This window comes from Microcebus murinus, chromosome 1 (genome assembly GCF_040939455.1).
Source record: "Microcebus murinus isolate Inina chromosome 1, M.murinus_Inina_mat1.0, whole genome shotgun sequence".
Taxonomy (NCBI): domain Eukaryota; kingdom Metazoa; phylum Chordata; class Mammalia; order Primates; family Cheirogaleidae; genus Microcebus; species Microcebus murinus.
In genome coordinates this window covers 92,895,394-92,922,892 of record NC_134104.1, presented here as the reverse complement: position 1 = coordinate 92,922,892, position 27,499 = coordinate 92,895,394, and the positions used below count along the sequence as shown (strand labels likewise).

The window sequence follows — 27,499 nt, the reverse complement described above, 5'->3', positions numbered from 1 at the left end:
GAGGGAGAACAAAATACATTAGCATGGTGGGGAAAAAAGTTGTAGGAAGTAGAACTTGAAATTGATCTTGAATAATAAAGAGGTTTTAAGCTTGGAATATGGGGGAGTTATATGAAGGGGAGAGAATGTGCTTATACTTTTGGCATACAAAGTAAATATAATAGGCCAGGCACAGTGGCTCATGCCTGTAATCCAAGCACTTTGGAAGGCTGAGGTGGGAGGATTGCTTGAGGTCAGGAGTTCGAGACCAGCCTGAGCAAAGAGCGAGACCCTGTCTCTATTAAAATATCTAAACCATTAGCCAGGCATCATGGCACATGCCTGTAGTCCCAGCTACTTGGGAGGCTGAGGCAGCAGGATTGCTTGAGCCCAGGAGTTTGAGGTTGCTGTGAGCTAGGCTGACGCCATGGCATTCTAGCCCCGGCAACAGAGTGAGACTCTGTTTCAAAAAAAAAAAAAAAAAAAAGGAAAGAAAAGAAAAGAAAAATAAAATGTTAAAAAGTAAATATGACATTGACATTGATTTGACAGAAAGGAAATCAGTCCCTTTAGAGACGTTTGATATTAGGTGTATTGATAAGTGTGCACAAATAGTGCAGTGTTTTCCACCTTTAGCTCATTATTTCTTCCCTCAGGAGCCTTTTTAAACTTTTTTTTCTGTAATTGCCCCTTCCCCTGTAGAATTTTCACACTATACATGTGCTTTATGTCCATTTATGTACTGTGCTCATTTGTAGGGCCACACACCATTGTATCAACTAAGGTCTTTTCATCTTCCACCCACACTAAGAACTAATTATTGCCCCCTTGTGGGTGATATCACCACAGTTGAGAATGCATGCTGTAGTGGAACTAGTATAGGAAGAGCCTTCAGTGTTAAGTTGAAATGAATGTACCTTATTATCCTTCAGGATTTCATTATTCTCTTCATAATTTTGGGTTTCATTCTTGATAGTTTGAGTGATCCTTAGGATATTTGATAACAGAGGACAGGAGGATCCATCTTAACTTTCATTAACCTATACCTATAATGAGTCTCGGTTGCACATGTAATAAGGCGTGTGTATAATATATGCAAATTATACACATATACACACACTTATACACATATATCTATATATACATATCTATCTATATTTATCTATCTATATACATGCATATACATGGCATGATTGGAATTGGAAGGAGAAATTTTTAGTGGGTTTAAGATGGCAGCTTTGCCTTAAGAAGAAGCAGTATATCCCTGATTTAGATTCTTGTGTTTGTTAGGATCTGGTACTACACCACCTGCAGACAGGTGTACAACATGGAGCAGCAGATGGTCTACAAGTGCTGCTCTGGTTGGAAGCGGCGGGATGATTAACCGGGCTGCCTACATGGTAAGTTATAATTCTTCCTGTCTAACTCTCTGTTACTAGAAGGAATGGTTTTGCTCTGTTTTGGGCTTCAATCATACTTGTCAAGTTTTCAGCATCTTTAAAATCACTGCAGATTCAGAGCATCTCTTTGAACTGAAAATTCACACATGACATGTGCAAAAATGCACAAAAAGCCTTTCTGTTAAGTGTTTCTAATGATAGGTCACAACTCAGGGCCCGTGAAAGTGCTGCTTTATATTCTGTCTCTTTATTTAAGAGACAGTTGATTTAAAACCAGACAGGTTACACCTTGACTTCCATCTCTCTTTTCTGTTTGCCCCTTTACCATATCATCAAATTTGTAACCCACAGTTGATTCAAAAGTCTGGAGGGAAATCATCGTACTAAATCTAAATGGGATTTCTCAACTTGTGCTTGTCATGATTAATTGCAGAACTCTGGAGGCAGTTTACTTTTTAAGATGAGGTATGCAGTCCTTTTACAAACCTCTGGTGAGAGTATTTCAGAACCTTTGGAGTATGTTTGACAGCACTCAGACAGCAGAACTAGTGGCATTATATAGTTTATTCACGCCAGGAGAAATGGTTCCGTTTAGCAACTCCTTTACCTATATTATGTGTTTATGGTTATTGCAAAGTCACTTAAAATGCTTCAGTGTGTTGCAATCAATGCAGCACCACAGCACAACAATTCATCTCTCCTGCTATTCTGTACCTTAGGGAGTTTGCTGGCATCCTGCTTCCTTCCCCAGTGTGCTTTCTGCTCTTGAAATATCTTAGTGAAGTTGCCGCAGGCTTCCCATGTTAAGCAGGCTTAGTGTTGAGGGGTGCACCAAGGGTCACTGTGTATTTGCATACAGTGCTAGGCCGCTGGCTTAAGCTCATTGAAAACATCTGCCCATGATGTCATTAGCTTAAACTGGTTTAAGCTCAGTGAAAACATCTGCCCACAATGTCATCTTAAATTAACTATGTTATAAGCCAGAAATTAATGACTTGTGAGATGAATTCTTTACGTTGTTGTATGACACCTATCATAATCTTTTGCCTGTGATAAGTATTAGAATTTTTTGCTTGATTTTTAGACTGTTTTGGCTACACATTCATTTTATCCATGGTGTTTCTTTAGAGTGCTTCTCAAATTTAAATGTGAATACAGATGACCTGGTAAATTGCTAAAATATGGATTCCAATTCAGTAGGTCTGGAGTGGTCCTGGGCTTCTGCATTTCTATGAGTGTCCAGGTTATGCAGATACTCCCTCACCCAGAGTTCTGTAAGGCTTTAGACAGTAATGCCTTAACTCGTGATGAAAACACTGTTTAACCTTGCTATGGAGGGGCTGGTGGAAATGTCTGTTGGTATATTAGCGACATGGTGCCTATGTTGATTTTCTTTCTTTCTCTCATCTCTATTCTCCCACCCTCCTCATCCACACTCCTTTTAGCTATCTTTGCCATGGGGACTCCTTTGAAAGGCAGCAAATGCTTAGATGGTGAAGCCCAGCAGGGTCAGTGTTCAGAGGAATTTCGTGGACCCCACTGTCAATATGGTGTGTCAACAACAAAACCATTTTATCATGATTTGGTGCTGCCTACTTTGCTTTTAGGGGCCAGCCAATTTTGCTGATTCAGGCTAATGGCAGGGTCATCTCTCTGGAGATTGGTGAGCATTTGAAATGATCCACGAAGCAAAAACCTATAACCTACAGTATAATCAGCATCACAAAATATGCTTCGTAGTTTCTTTTTAATTATTCATTCTAAAGAGTTCAAAGGGTAGCAGTAAGTACAAAACAGTCCAGGAAATGGCTGCTTAGTAATAAGTAAACCTCATTCTGATCTTAGCTGTTAAATCTTTCACCATAGTTTGAAATTGATGGTACAGTATGCTTGTGGGAGATTTCAGTAGTCTGTGAATGAACAAAGTAGGATTAACATGAATTTGTTGTTAATAAATTCAACAAATTCATTAGCAATAAACTTATTAGTATATTTATTAGTAAATTTACTAATTTTAGGCCTCTGATTTAAAAAAACAAAAAACACCCCTCTCCCTCAATCCTGAAACTTGCATGATTCTCAAAGTTTCAACACTTGGTAACTGAGCTTCCAAGGTTGGAACTTTGTCAACTGTCTATTTTGGACATGTGCATTTAAGATGTTTCTTGTGCGGAAAATTTTCAGAATGGCCAATGATTTATCCTTTACTGCATCTGTCATGAGATTGGATGATTTCAAAAGGATTTTTTAAACTTAATTATCTGATTCTATTCTCCAGAGAATGTGAATGCATCTGCATTTATCTTTTCAGAGCAAGGAAAACCAAACGAAACTATGTTATAGACATTAAAGAAATTGGTATAAAAAGCTAACAAAAATATTGCATTCATTATCTTCTGATATGCTTGCTTTCTCATATCCATTGCTTGAATCTTTGTAAGTGGAATTGGAAGGTTACTGAGAGCTCATCACTCATGTCCATTTTTCTCCTCTGCTCTTGGTGTAAGGTTAAGCCTCATGTTTTTCATGGGTCACTTCAGAGCTATTCTTCTAAATTAATCCTGATACTCTTTTCTGAGTTGTTTGCTCTCTCTCTCTCTCTCTCTCTTTTTTTTAAACAAAATTGTGAGTTAAAATAAAGCTGCTTTAATTTTTTTTTTATTTCAGTATGTTATGGGGGTACAAATATTTAGGTTATGTGCCCTGGCCCCATCCAAGTAAGGCCTTCAAGTATGTCCATCCCCCAGATGGTGCTCACCACACCCATTAAATGTGGATATACCTATCCCCTTCTCCCCCTCCCATCTGCCAGATCCCAATTTATTCTTTGACTAGGGAACACTGATTCTGAAACAGAGGTCAGTGGATGCTTTGAGCTGTAGGGTATATCTTCAACTGTTTTCATTATTTTTAAGAAGCTAACAGAAATCGTACATTGATCCATGTTAAATTGTTTGGCCCTAAATAAGTGATTTCAACTACATATGCAACACTGATTTCCTCATCTTGATGAGTAGCTGTGATGGGCAGTTACACATGTCATTGATTCACTCAGAATTTTTAAAAATTAATTATTACTTTATAAATTTATGTGTTTGGTAGAGCAAATCTTGTAAAACATTAAGTTCTAGAGAGGAAAGCTAATTAAAGGGACATTTGGTAATGATAATGGCCTAGAAATTAGACCTGGTTTATTTTATTCTTTATTTTCGATACCAGTACTTGGATATTTTGATTATTCCATTTCTTAACTTTTATATAACAAAGTAATTAAAGTGCTGTTTGAAACTCAACTTAGTTTCCAATTTTGGGCTGGTGAAAATGCTGGATTATTTGAATATAGGTAGAATCAATGTGTCTTTTCCACAAATTTGTTTGTACACCCTAAAGTTGCAGAAGCTGTGAGATAGGACCAACCATATGAAACATCTTTCAGGAGTCTGCACTGCATTTTTCATTATCGTTGTCCAAATGTATTTACCCTTAGATTTTGACATTTGTTTCTACTCTTACCGTAGAACTGTTGAATTAAAAAAAAATTGATGAGCCCTGAGGGGTATGAAACCTGAAGTAGAAATTCAGACATTTGCTACAAGGTATTGCATTTCATCTAGAAAATGAGATACCACAAAGTATGTAAATTTAAGAGGGTTTATGAAAAGACTTTGAAGACTTCCTAGAAAATCATTCAAACATTTGGGAAACAAGTGGGGAACCCAATTAAGAAATGACATTAGCTGAGTCTTGAAAGAAAATTAAAAATTAAAATCAGCAAAGACTGTTTTTAAAAAGAATATAGTTGTTAGGACATGTAGTCTATCAAGCAGGTTGATTATAGTCTCTTGGTACTGCCTATTACCTACTTCTTAATCAGTGGCTGAATTTGAGTTCTGATGTATGAGTACATAATTCTTGGTCTGATCGCTCTCTCTCTCCTCCCCTCTGTGTATGTCTCCCTGTGTGTGTGTGTGTGTATCATTTTAATTTTGTTTCAAATTATAAATAATAATTCAAATGATAATTTAAAAAGTTTCAAATTATAAAAAAACCCAGTATATTCAATAAAAAAGTGAAAAAGGTACAGTCCTATTTCCTTTAGATATACATGGTGGTCATCCTTGAATAATTATTATATTTGTACACACATGAAATTTTGCATAAATGAGATGAGATTATATTCCATGTACTGTTTTGTCATGAATGTTCTTTTTCCTCCTTATCTTTCCTTCTTTCCTCTTCTGTTCCAACTTCCTCTCCTTTCCTCAGTAGTAACCTGCTGAATATCTTTTGTGTCAATTTCTGAGCTCTCATATAATCATATACAAACAGATGCATAATATTCCATAATATCAATGTACCACAAACTTTTGATCACTCATTTATTGATGGACATTCATTTTGTTTTCATCTTTTTGGTGCAATAATCAGTGCTGTAATAATGAGGTCTTTTTAATTTTGTGGGACAAATTTCCAGCAGTGGAATTGTTGGGGTCAATGAATATGTGTATTTTAAATTTTAATATGCTGTACATAAAAATCCAAATATTCATTTAATAGTTTTTAAGATGTTTTGTGGACCATGATAATGGCATTAGCAGTTTATTTGGCTGGGACAGATTAAAATCTAGTTGAATTCTAATTATTTACTTATTTTTTGACATGTTAACATAATAGGGAATCACAACATCTTCATCCAAATCCATGAATGTGATAAATAAAAGTATCTACGATCAGGATTATTGTAAACATAGATTGCTTTTAGCATAGGGTAAAGTTGAATTTATTTGAAACATATGAAAAAAAGAGAAGTCTAGAATATACCAGATGGTCTTTTAAAAAGGGAGAAAAGATTCCAGTCCTAGAGAGAGAAGGGACATGCTAATAATTGAGAGAAGTGCTTGAAGTTAATAATAATTCTAAAATTGCTGATCTACTTAACTCATTTGAAAAATCTGCCTTTAATAAGGAAAAATGAAGAAAATGAATTTTGACAATTAGGAAGTAATGAAGAGCTTTCTAAAATAGCTATTGATTAAAGGAATCAAAAGAAATACTTTGAAGATTGGAACACATGCAAATCAGGCTAGATAGCTGGTGGTGAAATTTTCTATCTTTTTTCATTTTATGGATATAGGCAGAACAACATGGAGCTTCATTAACTGATTAATATCACACACAAAGTCATACATCTTCTCATCACTTATTTAATCTTTCTTTTCTCTGGTCAGAAGTCAAGCTAAATAATCGCCTAATGGTTGGATACTAAGACTCTGAGGTCTTCTTGTTTCTTTTATTCACTTATTCATTTATTCAATCTTCCAGTAAGTCTTTCTATTAGTCATTAAATATTTATACACCAGACTGTGTGCTAGGTACTGCAGATACAAAACCAATATGGTATCCTTAGTGTGTTGGGAAATAGTGATCAGAAAACCAGTGATTATGATGTAGCTCACAAGTGCTATGATGGAGAATGGTTGTGTCTTAAAGGAAATAAGAGATGGTCCATCTATGCTATACTGGGAGGTGAGTGAAGGTTTCTGAAAAGATTTGAAAATACAAAATACAACTAATTCCTAAAGATAAACAGAACAATAATATGAAGTTGGTCAGAGAGACTAGTATATTTCCCAGAAACAAAAAATAGTACAGCAAGTTCAAGGAATAAAAACAACAACAACAATAATAATAACAGGAGTAGTTCTCTTGACTGCAATAAGAGAGGCATGTGGGGCATGGCAAAAAAAAAAAAAAAAAAAAAATAGGTCCAGGGCAGGAGTTCCTTAGGCTTTCTTGGTCCAACCAGACCAGATATTCCAGAACCTTATGCAGAGGTATCTGATGGATTTTGCAAGGACTTTCGTAAGTCTACCTCTCTGAGCAGGCAGTCCTGCAGTTGGGGTGTCCTGAGCATACAACAGTATTCATTGGTACTCTACTCTCATGCCTATGGCAGAATCCCCAAATCAAAGTGTGGTGATTATGCACATTAAAAATTGGGTGTTGGTGGAATGCTATCTGGTGACATGGAACATCCTCAGGAGTTCTGGGGTTGAAGTTGGGTCTCACCAGTGATCACCTGCATTGTCTTGGAGACATCATTTTATATCCCTAGCTTCAATGTTATCATTTGTAAAATATTAGTTTGGTGTAAAAGTAGTTGCAGTTTCAGACCATGAATTTTAAATCATTATAACTAGGCTCAAACATAACTTTATTAATCAAAATAGGAACCATTACAATCAACACATTTTTGCCGATGAGAAATAAGTTTGTTTATTCCTGTAGCATAAGAATCTATGCTTTGGGATTCCATGAACTCTTAGAAAGCATTTTCTGCATCTTGCTGGTTGTGGAAGCATTTTCTCTGCAAAAAGTTGTAGAGATGCTTGAAGAAGTGGTAGTCAGCTGGTGAGAGGTCAGGTGAATGTGGTGGATGAGGCAAAACTTTGTAGCCCAATTCATTCAACTTTTGAAGTTTCAGTTGTGCCACATGTGATCAGGTGTTGTAGTGGAGAAGATTTGGGCTCTTTTCTGTTGACCAATGCCGACTGCAGGCCTTGTAGTTTTCTGTACATCTCATAGATTTGCTGAACATACTTCTCAGATGTAATGGTTTTGCCAAAATTCAGAAACTGTAGTAGATCAGACTGGCAGCAGACCACCAAACAGTGCCCATGACCTTTTTTTGGTGCAAGTTTGGCTTTGGAAGTGCTTTGGAACTTCTTGTTGGTCCAACCACTGAGCTGGTCATCATTGCTGGTCGTTGTCACTGGTTGTCTATAAAATCCACTTTTCGTCACATGTCACAATCCCATTGAGAAATGGTTCATTGTTGTTGCGTACAATAAGATAAGATGATACTTCAAAGCAACAATTGTTTTGATTTTTGGTCAGCTCATGAGGCACCTACTTATCGAGCTTCTTCATCTTTCCAATTTGCTTCAAATGCTGAACCATAGAATGGTCAATGTTAAGTTCTTTGGCAACTTCTCCCATAGTTGGGAGAGAATCAGCTTTGATGATTGCTCTCAATTGGCTGTTGTCTACTTTCGATGGTCAGCCACTGCACTCCTCATCTTCAAGGTTCTCATCTCCTTTGCAAAACTTCTTGAACTACCTACTTTACTGTATGTGCATTAGCAGTTCCTGGGCCAAATGCTTTGTCTTTGTTTTCGTTTTTGTTTTGAGACAGAGTCTCACTTTGTTGCTCAGGCTAGAGTGAGTGCTGTGGCGTCAGCCTAGCTCACAACAACCTCAAACTCCTGGGCTCAAGTGATCCTACTGCCTCAGCCTCCCAAGTAGCTGGGACTACAGGCATGCGGCACCATGACCAGCTAATTTTTTGTATATATATTTTTAGTTGGTCAATTAGTTTCTTTCTATTTTTAGTAGAGGTGGGGTCTCATATTAGGTTATTAAGTATGAAATGTCTCATTCCCTTAAGTACTGAGTTTGATTAAGTAATTGATTGAGCTATCATTAAGTTGGAAAAAACTGTGTTGATGGTTTTTAGGTGCATACTTTATCGTACTGCTTTTTGTTTGAGATATAATAAACTACACTTTTGATTTGAAATCAGATATTTCATATTTAATGACCTAATATTAAATTACTAATATTTACAACTAGTCTATGAGGCGAATACTATTATTGCCCCACTTTTACCCAATAGGCATACACATTTATTCAGGATCAAGCAGTTAGGAAGCATGGGATCTAAGATCCAAATCTGTATGTTCTGGCTCCAGAGCCTGAAAGCTTAACTTTCCATCCAGGATGCGTTTATAATAATATTTGACATAAATTTCTATCTGCCACATTGTTATTTATGAGAGTTGTATACAATAACACAGGTGGCTAATAAGCTGGAAAGCTTTGTTCAAGCATTGCGTCTTATTGCTGACTGCGAATTCTCTGAGAATCATCAGAGAAGACCACGGAATGAGAGAAGAAAGGCTCTTGCTGCTGCTTTGCTTCTCACCCAGTGGTAAATCTCAGAAAACTTTGGGTGTTGGGTCACAGGTAAAATTTTGAGCCAAACCAGGTTCCAGTCAAAGAGTTTAATGTGCTCTGTGCATGATCTATCTGCTCTGTGGGCACAAGAAGTTGGGCCAAAGGTTTTTCTTAACATGGCATGTCTCTAAGAACATTTTTTAACTTAAGTGTTATGTATGGGCAGAGTGTTATGTATGTCCCCTTAAAATTCATATGTGGAGGTGCTAACCCCAAGTACCTCAGAATGTGACCTTATTTGGAAATAGGGTTGTTGCAGATGTAATTACCCAAGATGAGGTCATACTGAAGCAGGGTGAGCCCCAAATCCAATATGACTTTGTCCTTATAAAAAGGGAAAATTTGGACTCATAGGCATACACACAGGGAGGATGCCGTGAGAAGATGAAGGCAGAGATTAGGATGGTGCAGCTATGAGCCAAAGAGTGCCAAATAATACCAGATAGCTACCAGAAGCTAGGTGATAGGAATGGGAGAGATTTTCCCTCATGGTGCTCAGAAGAAACCAACCCTGCTAACTCCTTGATCTCAGACTCCTGGCATACAGAACTGTGAGACAATAGATTTTTGTTGCTTAAGCCACTCAATTTGTAATAATTTGTTATTGCAATGCTAGCAAATGAATATAGGAAGTTTAGAAAACATTTTCTCTTTATCCACAGCTTCCTTTCAGCAGTTGGCCTATTGAAACAATGAAAATGGCAAGAAAATGGCAGGGGGTTTATAAAGAGCAAATCATGCTAAGAAAACTTGATGGCTTACTTTAATTGAATTATAATAAAATTAGTGTGAGAAGGAGATTTAATTTGGAAAAAAAATGAAAAAATCATTAACTGAACATGCTTATTAATCTGCAATCCTAAGCAAGCATTACTAGAAGATACCATGAAATGAAATGTAGGTTATACAGGATAAGTATCCTTAATTGGAAAAATTTGGCATACAAAGTGCTCCAAAATACAAAACTTTTTGAATATTGACATGATGCCACAAGTTACCCTGAGCACATTATTTTTTACTGCATTAATAATATGCCATATTTTTTTACTGTTAAGTATGTGTGAATAAGTGTAAGACAATGATTGCTTAGGGCAGCATATAAATTCAGAGTCAGAAATGTTGGTGATGCTAAACAAATGAAGATTGTTCCCATGGGTGGCTGAGTTTTATTTCTGTTGGTTCAGTTTACCAAACTTTGTTTCATGCACAAAATTATTTAAAATATTGTATAAAATTATCTTCAGTCTATATGTATACGGTGTGTATAAAATATAAATGAAATTGGCATTTAGACTTGAGTTTCATCCCCAAGATATCTTATTATGTATATGCAAATATTCCAAAATCCAAAAAAATCTGAAATCAGAAACACTTCTGATTCCAAGCATTTTGGATAAGGGATACTCAACTTGTATCATGGTGATAAATTAATACTCATTCTTAGCATGAATTGAGAATGTTAAATTGTTATTTTGTCACATTGAATGTTATTTTGTCACATAATGATGTGTTACATTAGAGCCCTGTGCCCCCAGCAGGATTCTAGCAAGTCCATAATAAGGCAACCACATGCTTCTTTATATGACTTGACAGAAAGTATGGCAGATTGACATGAATTGGGGCAAGTATAATAAAGGGATGGATGAACTGTTTTGAGGAATGTAAAGTAGTAACTATCTGACATCTTCTGGTGTGCCTGGTAAAGGAGCATACTGCTATTTGGAATCCATGCAGAAGATTTGCTGCCTTAGCATTGATTTGAAAATAGAAGCTTTAAAAGGTTTTTACTAACATACCTGTTTAGGTATGCTTTGTGTGGCCAGTGTTATCAGCCATAAGAAACAGTTTTAAAAAGACTGCACGAGAGTTGTCTGATACTGAAAATAAATAATCTCAGAGGAGAAGGACCTAGCATAATCCAGGGTTATTTGATTCTACACAGTATAATTAATGATGAACTAGAACATGTTGAATATGGATAATAATGACAATAATACTTAACTCATAAACTATGCTTTCTAATGCTAAGTTCTATCCTAAGTAATTTACATGTGTAGGCTTATTTAATGTTCACAACAACCCTATAAGGTAAGTGCCATGAATAATCTTCTTTATAAATGACATAACTGAGGTAAAGAGAATATAAATAACTTACCTGAGGTCATACAAGTGGTAAATGATAGAGGCAAGGTCTGAACTCAAGCAATCTGGCTTCCAGTTTTCAACCACTGTGTAATGCTATTTCTTTAAAATGGAAGAAACTTTTTGTCTATGAAACATATATTTTTGGTATCATTTTCCTGTAAGAACTTCCTTGTTTATGAAAAATGCAGTTGATATCATTTTCCTGAAAGAGACATGGGAGATTTATACTTTATTTTTAGTGTTTAAACCCAGTCAGTATGCTTAGAAAACAATTTCCTTAAAAAGAATAAACTGAATGATTATCTTTATTTAAAGTTTTACTCATTATACATACATGTTGTGAAATGATTATTTAGGACCTATGTAAGTCATACATAGCTCCACTATTGAAAAGCCTGCATACTGGTTATGGAGACAGGAAAATAAATCATTATAATGTGGTGAATGACATTCTCAGAAATACATTCAAAGTGGCACAGGAACTAGGTCATGGCAGGGAGCAGAGCTTGGAGAGTTGTGACAAATAGATGTTAATGCGATGCCACACATTATTGCCATGCTAAACAGTTTGGATCTTAACTCCTTGTATGTGTAATGCCCCTGAAGATTTTCAGATGGGGCATTTTATGTATAAAGGTATATTTTAAAGATACAGCTATAATACAAAGGAATGAGGCTAAAATCCTGAGGAAAATAAAATGATGTCACTGAAATGGCCAAATCTTCCATATTCAGTAGTTCCCCCTTTATCCAAGGGGCATACATTCAAAGATCTCCAGTGGATGTCCAAAACCAGGAATAATACTGACTTCTATATACTTTTTTCCCCTATACATGCTTATGATAAAGTTTAATTTATAAATTAGGCACAGTAAGAAATTAACAACAGTAGCTAATAATAAAATAGAATAATTATAACCATATACTGTAATAAAAGTTATGTGAATGTGGTCTCTCTCTCTCAATATCGTATTGTACTGTACTCATCCTTCTTTTTCCTGTGATGCTGTGAGATGATAAAATACCTACATGATGAGATGAAGTGAGATGAATGACTGTGGCTGTAACTTTTTCAGTTTGAGGTGCAACAGCAAGACTAGCATGAATTTCTTTTTCCTTCTTCACAATTTCATAGAAGATTCATTCCTACTGTGGATCTTAGCAACCTCAGCATATGATTTTTTTCTTTCTTTAAGTCAAGAACTTTCACCTTTTCACATAGGAAAAACACTTTATGGCTTCTCTTTGGCACATCCAAATTGCCAGTATCACTACTCTTGCACTTTGAGGCCATTTTTAAGTAAAATAAAGGTTACTTGCACACAAGCACTGCAATACCACAATAGTAGATCCGATAACCAGGATGGCTAATAAGCGACTAACAGGCAGATCGTGTACACAGTGTGGATACGCAGGACAAAGGGATGACTCACGTCCCAGGGCAGGACGGAGAGGGCCCACGTGAGATTTCATCATACCATTCAAAACAGCATGCCAATTTAAAATTCATATACTGTTTGTTTCTTGAATTTTCCATTTAATATTTTCTAACTTCAGTTGACTTTGAGTAACTGAAACCTCAGAAAGCAAAACCGTGGATAAGGGGGACGATGTAAATCATTTCTTCTTTTTTGTTGCTTGCAGCCAACAGTTTCTGTTTTGTTTGCCTTATAAATCAAGTTTCTCTTATTTTAACTGGTACAAAGTAAGATTTAAAAAAACCCTTTTTAGTTAGTGGGGTTTTTTTTTTTTTTTGTATTTTTTAGTTCCTTGTTGGCAGTAGTCTCTGCATACTGACACACCTTGTACAGGGAAAGTAACACATTTCTATCTCCAGGGGCCAGCTGGGGCAGGGAGGACAATGGAAGCTTCATTTTTGGTAGTTCCTGGACTATGCCCTATGCATGTCTTCCCTTGGCTTATTTTAATATAATAGCTTTTAGTGAGTTTTATGAGTCCTTCTAACAAATTATTGAAAGTGAAGGTGGTTTTAGGAACCTCCAATCTTGCAGTTTGTGTCAGAAGTGAGGTGGTCTCTTGTGAGCAATGTTCCCTCTAATTTCTTGTTTGACCTAAACTCTCGTAGAAGGGAAATCTCTTCTCTTTTTTCTTCTCCTTCAAAAAGAAGGTGCTTTGGGTGTCAGTTCTACTTCCTTGTGAGTGTAGGGTGCGGAGAAAGATTAAGTAGCATTCTGGCTGCCCAGTGGTGCAGATCTTACTCCGTGAGGACGTTTCTCATTGTTGGTGAAGAAAAAGTGTCTGGACCGCCTCAGTGTGTTGAAAGTAATGGCTTAACACACCCATTTATCGAATCAGATGGCAAACTGTAGAAGGCAAATGCAGAAATAATGTTATTATAATCTGTTCGTGCTGAACAATGCTGAAGACTGGGGGGTATGGGAGAATAGGAGAATAAAATACATGAGATCTGAAGTTTAAAGAGCCTGCCTGCATCTTGAGTGAACATTTGTTGAAGTCATTGTAATGGTTTTAAGACTAAACTATGCTAAAGAACGTTTAGCAACTGGAGATTTAGTTATGTAACTTAACTAAAGGCTATTTTTTCCATTTTGACAGAAAGTATGATATGTTTTGTTCTGTTGCAAATTCTAGTGACCCCTGCTTGGCTTTCATTTATCACAAGTAATCTTCTTCGGGATACTGCAATTGCTGCAATGTTGAGATGCTTATATTACATCAACCTTGGAGAAGGGTCAAAATAAATCTGTGAATTAAGCAACAATATATTGCAGCTGGCTGAAAAGCATGTCAGCAATACCTGAAGAGAAAAATAAAATTTTTTTTTCCCTACAACCTGTGTACAAGTTGATGTGGCTCCTTTTCTATCTGCTGCCTAGAGTTTAGTAAAGAAATACTGTTCTTCATTTTAGTCCTAATGTGGGTATACAGAATGGAAAAAGCACATTATTGCAGCCCTTAGTTTGCTCATATATACAAAGGAGGGACTACTCAGATAAGTCATCAGCTGCAATAATATCCACATATGCAGAAACAAAAACATATAATGAAAAGCTCAAATACCTTGGCTATGTAAATGTTTGGCTGGCAGTGGGTTAGAGAAGATCTTGAACATCGGGTAAGCTCAATGGCAACTTCATTGTTAATTTAGAGAATTATGGATAAATGCTGATAGCACCTATAGAGAAAATCATGTTGCCAAAAGATACAAGGAAAGGATTGAGCAATTCACAATTGCAAAGAGGTGGAAACAACCCAAGTGCCCATCAATACACTAGTGAATTAATAAAATGTGGTATATGTATACCATGGAGTACTATTCAGTTATAAGAAACAATGGTGATATAGCACCTTTTGTATTTTCCTGGATAGAGCTGGAACCCATTCTACTAAGTGAAGTATCCCAAGAATGGAAAAATAAGCACCACATGTACTCATCAGCAAATTGGTTTCACTGATCAACACCTAAGTGGACATATAGGAATAACATTTATCGGGCATCAGGCAGATGGGAGGGAGGAGGAAGGGATGGACACGCTTGAAGCTCTGACTCCAGTGGGAAAGAAGGGGGAAGGCAACACGTGTAACCTAAACATTTGTACCCCCCTAATATGCTGAAATAAAAAAAAAATAAAAATAAAAAAGATGGAAACTAAAATTAAAAGGAACCAAATCAGAGGACTTAGGTTGGAAGAAATGGATGGAAATACAAATTAAGAATAAATGTACTAAGGTAAGAAATATAAAAGTTGATATATTTGTCATAACTTGAAAAATTTAATTCAGTCTCCTTTTTAAGTTTTTCTTTCTCCTTTAGATAGTCTCACTTTATGACTATGACACACTTAAAGAAGGGAAAAGGTATTTTCTATGAGTGTCACTTGAAAAATGTTTTCATGAAAAACTCTAACTAAAATTTTATAGACTACATTAGGGCTAATACTGTACTTTAGGGTGAAGTATACTTTTTCATAGCCAATTAACAAGAAAAGCTACTTATGTAACAAGAAAATTAAAGCTGAAAAAAACTAACAGTTTAATAAACAAAAAATTAGAGATGATATTTTACATGATTCTAAGTCATTTATGTACTGAAAAAGAATGAAAACTTTAGTGAAGTAGACAAAACAAACTAGAAATGGCCTGTTTAGTCATTGAGATGATGGTACTTGAACAAAGCGGAACTCTGCTATTCTTTTGAAGATGTTACATACTTATTCATTTATTCATCCTTCCATTCAATTTATTCATTAATTCAAGAAATCATTGTGCCAGGCACTTAGCTAAATCTTTTGATCACAAAGGTGAAATGCTCTTAATGGTTAAGAAATTTTCCTAAGGGTTAAGAGAAATGGTTAAAATCCTTTTGAAGATTTAAGCAATATTTTGTTTGGCATAAGCCAGTAATAAATATTTCATTGCCTTTTTAAATATTTTGAAGTCCTTCTAAAGTGCATGTGACCTTAAAATAATAATATTTTTCAGATAATAACATTTTTCAACCATTCTGGATAAATTGTATTTTACTACAAAGGAATAATAAAGATTAAATTCAAGGGGAAAAAAAGGCAACAATAACTAACCTTTCAAAAATTGTGGAAAGGTAGGCCCCATCATACCCAAAAGTCCATTGTTACAATATTTAAAAGTTTTCCTTTCTGTTTAAAAAGATATTGTAATATTTCCCTACCTTATTGTATAGAAATATATGCTATATTGACCCTCTTGAGTCCTGGAGGGACTTGAGTTCCTGTTCTAATTAGATTGGACAGAAAACAGGCTTCCAGCCAGCCATAGTCTTCTTTGTGGCTTTACACTGCATCATGGTCCCTCTGGCTTTAACTTCTCTCTATTGTAAAATATTGCCCATGAGAATCAGCTGGGGATCAATAGGCGAGACTTGATATATTTTTTTTTTTTTTTGAGACAGAGTCTCACTTTTGTTGCCCAGGCTAGAGTGAGTGCCATGGCGTCAGCCTAGCTCACAGCAACCTCAAACTCCTGGGCTCAAGTGATCCTCCTGCCTCAGCCTCCCGAGTAGCTGGGACTACAGGCAGGCGGCACCATGCCCGGCTAATTTTTTGTATATATACTTTTAGTTGGTCAATTAATTTCTTTCTATTTTTAGTAGAGACGGGGTCTTGCTCAGGCTGGTTTAGAACTCCCGACCTCAAGCAATCCTCCCGCCTCAGCCTCCCAGAGTGCTAGGATTACAGGCGTGAGCCACCGCGCCCAGCCGGAGACTTGATATTTTGATTCTCAACAGTCTTACGTTAATGACAGTCTTTTGGTATCTGATCATTGACAATGTGATTGTATATGTACCATTTACCTAGTTACACAAACATTTTTGCTAAGCAAAAGGAAATACATGAAATCCAATTTCAGATAATTAATGTGGCTACTTTTTCAGTTTTTTTATTTACTTTATCTGCATCTTTTTTTCTAACCAAAAAAAGAACTTTTCTCAGGGAAGCAGATTTCCTCTCATTGAAGATGTATAACCAGATTATGAATGACCATGGCAGGATTGTTATAAAGGAGATTGTAAATGAATGAATAGCAGAAAAAAAAAAATGACCTTTCTTCAAGGCCTAAGGTTATGTGATTTCTAGATGGTGATTTTGAGGCCAGGACTGACTCTTAGCATCTCTATCTATATCTGGTTCCCAGCAAGGGACCTGAAACAAATTAAGCTTCAAATGTATGTGTTGAATGAGTGAATTAATAGGTTAATCAGAATTTTACTTAACTTGCTATTGATTGTTGTGCAGCTTGAAGTCAGAGACTGCAAAGTTTGGGCTTATAGGCATTTTATTTTTCTTTGGACCATTATGTCAGTGGTTTGGATCATTGTCTCATCACATATAGGAATGCAGGGCTCTGGCTGTCCTATCAGCTCAGCTGGGTTTTTCCCAGGGATAGATAGCTTAGTTTCACATCATAACACAAAACTTAATCGATAGTGTTATCTTTTGAGAAATCAACTTTTCATTCAAATAAAACATTCATTTCAACCAATCACTAACATAGGCACATTTTTAAGATATAAAAACTCAAGAGCAAAAAAATAAAAAATAAAAAACCTAAGGAAATATAAATATTTAGTTTCAAATTAAATGCCATTGCTGAATTTCAGAGGAAACTAATCACTACCTAATCCCACTTCTGTATCCTCCCAGGGATTAAGTAACCAATTTATTCCAAAATTTGTTTGGAGTTAATAATCTTCCCAGCTGCATTTATGGCTGCACAGTGCTTTGGGGCTACAGAGCAACTTGGGCATCAAAGCTTTTGTATCAGTCTTTGATCCTTCTCTTCAGGTTAGACCTTTTTCTGCCTGCTTGCAATTTCTCAAAGAGAAGGCATTAATAATTTGCCATCGGAAGAGTTCCAATTTCGTTGTCTTGTTTCTTTGTCTATTCTGCAACTTTTGTTTTTCCTCACGAGGAGAAACAGCCTGTTTTGACACCATGTGGTTGGCTTTAGCGACTTGGAGGAGGATTACAGAAGCGCTCCTGAGGCTGTCTCTAGTGTGACTCCCCAGTGCCGGCATTCTCACTCCACTTGACCTGTTTCTCTTGCCTAATTCCTAACCCGTTATACCTACCAGTTGTGAAGTTACTTTGCATTGAATTAAGACTCTATTTTAACAATTCTTTCAGGTTTACAGCAGTTGTCAAAGATAGTTTTAAAGCCAGAACATTTTTTTAAAAATGTCTGAGTTTCCTTTTGCCTATAAACATTTAAATAGAATATAAGTTTTAAAATGTAGATCTAATGGGTTACTAAACAACAATTCTGGATGATTCCTCCCCCATTGTAGGGCCTCAATGTGTATTTATTATTGAATAAATGAGAGTGTGTGAATCTCAGATTGGTTGCCTAATTTCTCTTTACCGATTTTGAGAGTGAGATTATTGGGTTAAAAGAAGAGAAGAATATTGCATCTATGGCTTATGCATATTCTTTTGTGTTCCTCCAAAGGTGATCTTAGTACTTAGGTGAAATTGTAATGGACATTTAAAAATGAGATCTTTTCTCACATTGGCTTATTTCAGACTAAAAATTGTTGGATGCAAATCTTCTTAGTATAAATTTGCCTTTGATGTCATTGTTTCATAGTCTAGATGTACCTCTTTCTCATTATGTCTTCTGGCACACTGGTATTAGGGAGACATTTTTATTTCCTGTGCTGGTTTGTCTGGGAATCCTGGTCAACTAGATGCCCCTGTACCACAGTCGCTCACAAATGCCTGCGTGCATCGAGTGTGCGTGTCCTCAGGCATAAGCTGTTGGAAAGCATTTCTGCCCTGGCCACCCGAGCAGCATGCATTATCTTCAGTTCTGCCCCTTTTGGAGGCCTCTCCTCGAAGAGGCATATGTACAAAACATTTGCTAGTTACTGTTGGCAATTTAAATTTATACGAAAGTTCTGTAATTGAAGTATTTTTTAAAATTCTGTGGTGTAAGGAAAACATGACATCCAGTACTGCAAATATAATTTTATATTTGAAAACAGGAGGGAAAGAGACATATTTTGAAGGTAAAACATTTGAAATGAAAATGATGAACTGAGAGATTTACTTGAAAAATTTAGTAAAAGATATAAAGAGAAAAAGTCTGCCAGTTTGGTTTGTGGTTCTTCAAAGGTATTTCTCCAGGCTGGTTGCAGTTTCAAGAAGATTGATTAATCGTGTTGGGTGGCTTTATTATTTTCTCTATTGAAATGGAAGAGTAGTGGGCATGAGCACAAGATCAGGTATAACAGGGCCAGTCCATTGTGATAGGTCATTTTAATCTAAACCTTTAGGTAATCTCCAATTTCATGTATAATAGTTAAAATACATCAGGTGTTTACTATGTGCCACACAATATGATAGTGTTTTAGAAGACAGTAGTTTGCATTTTTCTCCTAATCAAAATAGAAGAGAGGTACTGAGTGAGATATTAGTGTATTTACTCCTTAGAGCAGCCCTATGAAAAAAGTATTTTATGCTTTTTATTCTATACTTATATATACTTATATTTTATACTTCTCTAAAATATTAGAGATGAGAAAATGGAGGCAAGGAGCAATTAGATAAATTGCTGACGGCCAGTGTATTGTGGGTTATGGGACTCAAGAGGAGAGGCCATGATATTAACATTATCCTGCCTCTTTGGTGTGATGCTGTGTGAATTAGTGTTTGTGGTTGAAACTGCTGTGTTTCCTGCCTCATTGTGCTCTTGTCATCCATCTTGTTAGAGATACCCTAGTTTACCTGGGCAATGCAAATTCGCCTTTTCTCTTGCCTCTGGCTTTTAAAATGACTCCCGGATGACAAGAATATCTTCTATAGATTTGAAGAGATGTTTCAGGGTTTTTTCACATTATAAATTATAGTTAGTGCCATTTATCCGAAATAGTTTCATTGCTTGGAAGTGCATTTGCCACAGATTCAAATGCTTTATGGAATCTGTTTACAAGTGAGGTTCTTCTGTCATTTTTCACTCTTTCTGAAACAGAAACAGCAAAATGGTAATTGAAAAATCATCAGCCAGTTAAGTTCCAGTGATAATAGTCTATCTTGAAGAAGCACTCACAAGTTTCTGAAACTTTTGTTCGTTCCATGATGCAGGGAGATAGACAGTGCACAAAATAGCAAACAAAGGCACTGCAGCCTGCAGAGGAATTGGGATTTCATTGTGTGCGTCAAAAATAAATGAATTCAAGGATAACCATTTGAAGAGGAATTCTCCTTTAATGTCTTTGGTGCAAAAAATGTGCTCAGATTGTACTGGCTCTGAAGAGTAAGACTCAAAGAAGTAAATTACATTCTAGCTACTAGCTTTCAATTGCTACTGGCCCAAAATACTAGCTAACCTTGCAAAAGTGGAGCAAAGAGAAGAGTAGTTTGCATTTTCCTCCTAATCAAAATGGAAGAGAGATACTGAGTGAGATACCACAGAGGTACCAAGATTTCTGATGGCAGAAGTTTATAAACAGGCATAAACTTCCCATTGCAAGCCTCAACAAGAACCACTTAGAAGTCCTGTATACATTTTTCAGACAGTTTTTATTTGGAATAAAAGGTCTAGGAAATGGTTTTGAGGTGTGAAAACTGATGTTTATAGAGAGTAAACTATTTTCTTTGAAGGCTTTTCAAGTACACATTCAGTAGTCATGTAATTATGTAAATTTATCTGGGACAGTTAGAGCAGTTAGAAGCCAGTACTAATGAAATCCTCAGTCATAGGTTCAACTATGGTCATGGTGTGGACCAGCAAACATCTTTGAGGCTGCCCTGCAATTTGTTGGGCTTCTTTGGTCACAAGGAGACTGAGGACTTAAACTTCAAAGCTTTTCCCAGGAAATCTACCCAAAGTGCATGGCAGTCACATCTTTTGCATTTAAATGGGTAGAACTGAATATCATGTACACTTTGGTACACTTTGAGAGGGCTGTTGTTTTTCAACCTGTGACTCTGAGCATAATAGAATGCACATGGAATAAACAATGAGAGATCTCTTTAATGTGAATTTATTTGAATGAGTTTAAGAAATCTATGACTTCATTTATAAAATTACTTTAAGGAATTGTATGCTTCTTGAATTGCTTCTGCTTTGCTCTCATTTGTAAAATGAAGGTAAGAATGCCTAGTTTCTGTATTGTTCAAAGTATTAAATAAGATGATATATAGATAGCAAGCACTTCAGTGCCAGGCAGATGGTAAGTACCCAATAAATGATGCCTATTATTATTATTTTCAGTAGTATCTGACAAATATCAATATTAACTAGATGTAACATATACTACTTTGAAGTACTAATATGATTTAATGAAAACTCCAGCTATCATGTATTAATATATACAAAATATTAATGCCTCAGTTTGATAGACCTTAGAAATTTAACATGCCCTACTGCATTGTAGCAGATAGTACTGATTTTACTGAAGAATTCTTTGAGCATTAGCACAACCTGGTTCATTCCAGGTGTTGAGGAACCAAGGAGCAGGCCCACATGATGTGCAGTGCTAGAGGAAAATGTGTTACGAGATTTAGAAGCATAAGAAATGAACTCTAATAAATATACAACTGCAAAGCAAGAGCTTCCTAGAAATTATCTAGCAGCAGAGTAGATGAAGGAGAAGACAAAAAAAAATACAGCCTGGACAGACTTGCAAGATGTTATATCCTCTTGTAAACAAAAGTGTTTTGCGTAGGAAGAGGTTGGGGAGAGAACAATTCCTTCAAAACAGCATGGAAAAAAAAAGAGCATGAGTTTAGATGTTCTAATTGAAGACCTGGTTCTGTTATAAAATTCTTGTGTTTTACCTAGGAAAGTGACTAAATTTCCAGGACATTGTCATTCTTCTTCATATCAAGAAGAAATTAAACTTGATTTTTAAGTTCTCTTTCTACTCTCACATTTTATGTATTCTATGGGTCTGAGAGAGATATTAGTACAGGCAGTTTGTTCTCTCAGCATCAGCAACCTCCGTGCTCTTCTCATCTCATTGAGAACCTATCATAAGTAAAACTACATAGCAGGTGTGCTGGTGACCACACTGATAAACAGCTGGGCTCTTAAACTGCAAAAACAGGTATGAGGACCAGATTGTTACAGAATCTGAGTGTAGCTAAGTTTTTAGGGCTGAATGGGACATGGTGTTTAGTTGGTTTATTAACCAAAAGAAAGGAAAGCTCTGATGATTTTGCCAGAAAAACTAAGAAAAGTGAGAAAAGCTGATGAAAGAGGAAGAAGAGAAGGAAGAAATGTGAGTAGATGGTGGCTTCAAAGGAGAAATAGATTACGGAATAGAAGTTCAGGAGGAAGCAGAACTGGTGAAAAGAGGGGAGAGCTGGGCTCTCCTCCATGCCTGCTTCCTCTCCCCTTAACAGACATTAATACAAATTATAGAATTCTTTCCTGCAGAGTCCAGATTTGACTTCAGGATCCTTCTGAACATAGCATCTTGGGATTAGAAAATGAGTTCAAGTTTATAAGTTATGAACTTTTCAGGCCTACGTCAGTTCCCGTTTTTCTGTGTAATCCTTTCTGATTTTACCAACTCAGTATTATTTTTTAGTCTTCTCAACTCCTATTGTATTTTCACTCCTGTCAGTTATTTATCCTCTGCTATGGACTGAATTGTGTCCCTTTCCTCCAGATTTATATGTTGCAGATCTAACCTCCATGGTGAATGTATTTGGAGATAGGTCCTATAAGGAGGTAACTAAAGTTAAATGAGGTGGCAAGGGTGGGCCCTGATAGGAAAGGGTCAGTGTCCTCATGAGGACACTTGCTGTCTTCATGTGCACACAAAGAAGAGGTCTGGGAGGCAAGGTGTTGGCTGCCTGCAAGCCAAGAGAAGGGGCCTCAAAATGAAATCTACCTTGCTGGCAACTTGATCTTGGGCTTCTCTGGAACTGTGAGAAATAAAATTCTGTTGTTTAAGCCACGCAGTCTGTGGTATATGTCACTACTTTTAGAAAACTTTTCATAAGTTGCTGAAGTAAAAGTTTTAGCACCAAAAATATGTGATCCTGAATGTATATTTTATTACCTATTCTGAAAACTAGCATGTTATTATAAAACGGTGTGAACAGACTGATGAAAAGAAACATGCTAATTTTTTCAATGTTGTAAGTCATTTACTAGTTTTCAGACAGGCACATGTGCCCAACCACTGGGGCAAACCCACTGAAAATCTCAGCATCTTCTGGCACACTTGTTTGCCAGCTATCATTCTAGTTACTGACTGAGCTGAGACTAGATCCCAGGTTGATTGACTCTAAGTCAAGGCTTCCTGGAATGTCCATAAAGGCTATGCTTTGATTTCATTTTGTTCTGCGAGAATTTTCAGTTGCTGAATTTGATGAGGAAAACTATCCCCATAATATTACTATATGAGTTTTTTAAATGGCTGAGTGTTTTCCTCCTTATTAATGAAGATGAGACTTTAACAGCTCATTTATGGAGCACTTAATATTTGTCATGCACCTTTCCAAGTCTTTTGCATGTAAACTGCTTATTTAATCCTTATAATGTCTCTAGGAAGTAGATATTTATTACCACAACTTAAAGCTGAGGCACAGAGCAGTTATGTAACTTGCCCAAGGTCACACAGCCACTAAGGTGGATTCACCTTCAGATACAGCCTGGCTTCAGGAGTAGTCCAAGCTCTTCACCATTATACTGTATGCCTCTCCAGTTGAGCACAAGCCTCAGAGGGCTTGTCCTTAATTGGCTTCATTAGCTAATCAACATAAGCTAATGTTCTCTCCTGCTCTGAATGGTGGTGAAGGGCTGGCAACAGTAAATAAGATAATTATTTTCTGGAAGGTGAGCATCCCATATAACAGCTGCAATATCTTTTAATTTGAGGCAATAGCATGTAGTGGTTAAAAGTGTTCTGGAACTAGACTTTATGATGTTTTGGCTGAGTTCTGCAGATTTTTAGTTGATGGCTTTGGCAGAGTTACTTATTCTCTTTGTGCTTTAATTTCTTTATCTGTAAAGTAACAAAAGAGGGACACTTCTTACCTGATAGAGTTATTGAATAATTAAATGAGAAATCTGTATAAATTACTTGACACATGCCTGACATGTAGTAAGCACTTAATAAACCACTACCATCATCATCACCATCAAACTACAGCAGACAGGTAGTCATGCTGCAATTCCTGTCAGGCAGTTACATTCTTTCTTTATTTGCCTTTATGTGAATGGAACAAGTCAGTTAGAGAGTAGAATCAGATTAAGTGGAATTTTTCTAGACCTGGCATTCTCATAGAACAAACTATCTAATGTGGATCTATACCTACAAGGATGTACTGAACATTGTGAATAATTAATGACCCAATAATGATCCTGAGTAGTGAATAAGAAGTAAGGGGCATTTATGTAATATTTTAGAAGCATTTCTATTAAAAAGGACAAATTATATTTAGGGTATGAAAATGTAGAGCTTAACTATTTAGAAATCTTTTTAAAAATTTTTAACTTGGGATGGTTCATTCCCAAAGGACTCCAAATAATACCCATTTTGCCTTTTATCTTAATGCACTACCATTTTAACATCCAATTATAGTGTAGATTAATCAGTTAGATCACAAAAGAATGCAGGAAGGCAAGAAGGCATGATTTATGCCACAGCTACTGTGTGGCGGATGGAGTAAGGAGTTTTGTGATATTCCTGGTGTGGAGGTGAGGGGGTGGATGAAGCCACCAGCCCCAGATGCACCCTGCTGGGGAGGGGGACTCAGAATTCAGCAGACCCCCTGCCTTTATGCCTATCAGCTATGCAACCTTAGGAAGATTACTTAACCTTTCTTAGCCTGTTTTGTCACATGTAAAATGAGGACTAAGTCTTACCTTGTAAGGTTAAAATGAGGATTGTGCTATATGCAAAACACCTAGTGCATAAGAGGCAATATATTCAACAAGTATTTACAGAATACCAGTTATATATCATGTGCCGCCATTCAGAGATGGTGGATAGTCTTCTTATGATTTAGAGTAACTAAATGTCATGTCTCATGCTGTTAAAACATACCCTCCTATTGCCAAGAACACAATTTTTAAAAGTTATGGGTACATGCAAGGGAGGAGAGCTTTGCCTTCTTAAAATGCCTAGACATATATGTATTTAAGTTCTGGTAAATAGGTATAGAAATAGTGAAAATTATTGATACACAGTGGACTTTAAAGCCTAAGCTTTCTAAAGCTACTAATAAAGGGAGAAGTCTCAGAAATTAGTGATACAAATTGCCCAGACATAAACAAATCAAAATAAATATGGGACTTGTTACAATATGGGATTCAGAAGATCACCAGCAGATGACACCTGACCAAAGTGTCAATAGGTAAATAGGGATCAGAACAGATCCTAGACAGAAGACTTTCTCCTGAGTTAGTCCTGCTTGATGAAGTGATACTTAATGTGCACAGCTGAACACTGTTACCCTCTCTGTGCGGCTTGCCCTGATCCTCCTATCGAAAACTTTACCTCCCCATCTCTGCCATTGCTCACACTTCTTGTCTTGCATGCAACATCATTTTTCATTTTTCTCCTGAGCATTTAACACCATCTCTTATACTGAATGTCTTTTTTGTTGACTATTTACCCCAGCAGAAGGGAACTTAAGGAGAGCAATTTTTGTCTGTTTTGTTTACTGTTATATCTCAGTGACTAGAACAGTTCCTTGCATATAGACAGCACTCAGTGAATATTTCTTGAATAATGAGCCTCATTACAGTTTGTATTTGCATGTTTCTTATTGTAGGTGTATATTCCATTTAAGTAAACTGTTGCTAGTCCATTGACTACTGTAAATTTATTCATTTTCAGTACAAAGTTCTTTTGGAAATTAAGGAGAAATATATTAACTGGTAGATCAAAATCTTGATATTCATAGTTAAGGTTCTTGAGTTCAGGGTAGGCAGACCAAATAAAACCCCCACCACCAATTGTGCCTAAAAAATTATCATTTTAACATTGTCTTACTGACAAGGTATACATAATAACAAACCATATTTGCTTCACTGGGGAGGACGAATGAAAATTAGCCTACAAACTCAAAGGATAGTCCCCAGGTAGATAAGAGAATGATTATGGACGTAAAGCTTGTCATCAAGCATTCTAAAGTTGGTGACATACTGCTTATTTCTACTGTAAGTTCTTAGGACTCACACCTGTGATGGCAAAAGAACGTGAAGCCAATCATTCTGTGGGATTCCAGATCAAACTTACCTCCATTAGTTTCTCTCTCAGCCATGTTCTTCATGACATTAAATACATTTCAGTTATGCTGTTACTACTTTAAATATCATTGCCAATTTTTCCTTTGAAAAATACTTTTTCTCCCTTCATAATATATGATTTAAAAATAATATTAAATTCTTAATTAAAGGTAAATGCTCTTATATCCAGAGACATGTATCTTTGATTTTGATAATACATATTTACTTAAAATTCAGTAAACAGTCACTGTGGTAGGCAGAATAGTGGTTCCCTAAAGATGTCCAGGTCCTAATTGCAAGAACCTGTGACTATGTTACCTAACATGGCAAAAGGGAGTTTGCAGATGTGATTAAGGTTAAGGACCTTGAGATGGGGAGATTTTCCTGGATTATCTGGGTAGGCACAAATTGGGGTGGTAAAATAGTTGGGCACAGTGGCACATGTCTATAGTCCCAGCTACTTGGATGCTGAGGCAGGAGAATCACTTGAGCTGAGGGGTTCAAATTCAGCCTGGGCAATTTAGCAAGACCCTTTAACACATTGCAGAATCTTTAACATATTAACTGCCACACTAGAAAAAATAATTTTCCATGGGGCCACGGTGTTTTATTATAAAAATAGAATAAAAACTTCGCAAACCAAATGATATTTTCTAATTTAATGAACAAATTGTTATTTTTTATTATTTTCTGGCCATGAGTTATATTCAACTTGAAAAGTAGTTCTTGTGGCTCTCAAAGTGAAGAGACATATATGAGTTACATGTACTTCATGAGGCCTTCGGCTCAAAACTAGTGTGAGTTAAATACAACTCACATGGCAGTTAATGTGTTAAAAATGATACTATAAAATTCATATATTAATAGTCACTGCTTGTTGAATAAATCATACTTATAATGAGGTTGTAGTATTTATTTTAAAACTTTTGGTCTACAAAAATAAAACAACTGTCGTTGGACTAGTATAGGTAAACATGTTATTTATTACAAAAAATTTTTCTTCCTTGCTCATAATGTCAAATACTAATTAAATGGCTTACAGTAAAGTTCATTTTGGGCTAAGTACCTCTGTGGGTGCCATAGTAATTTAAAAATCAGAGAATTTTGAAATATTTCAACGGTGAAAGATTATCTTACAATCAATTAAAACATATTTATTTTGCAGTGTTCATCCAAATGCTATGAAAGCACTTTGGTATTATTTTAGTGGGTATATTTCAATGGTTGATGAGTTGGCTTTTACATTTTGA

General features: G+C 36.2%; 1 pseudogene; it reads left to right on the top strand.

Moving 5' to 3' along the window:
• LOC105879163 (EGF-like and EMI domain-containing protein 1) overlaps positions 1-27,499 on the top strand; it is a 551,225-nt pseudogene that overhangs the window by 52,832 nt on the left and 470,894 nt on the right.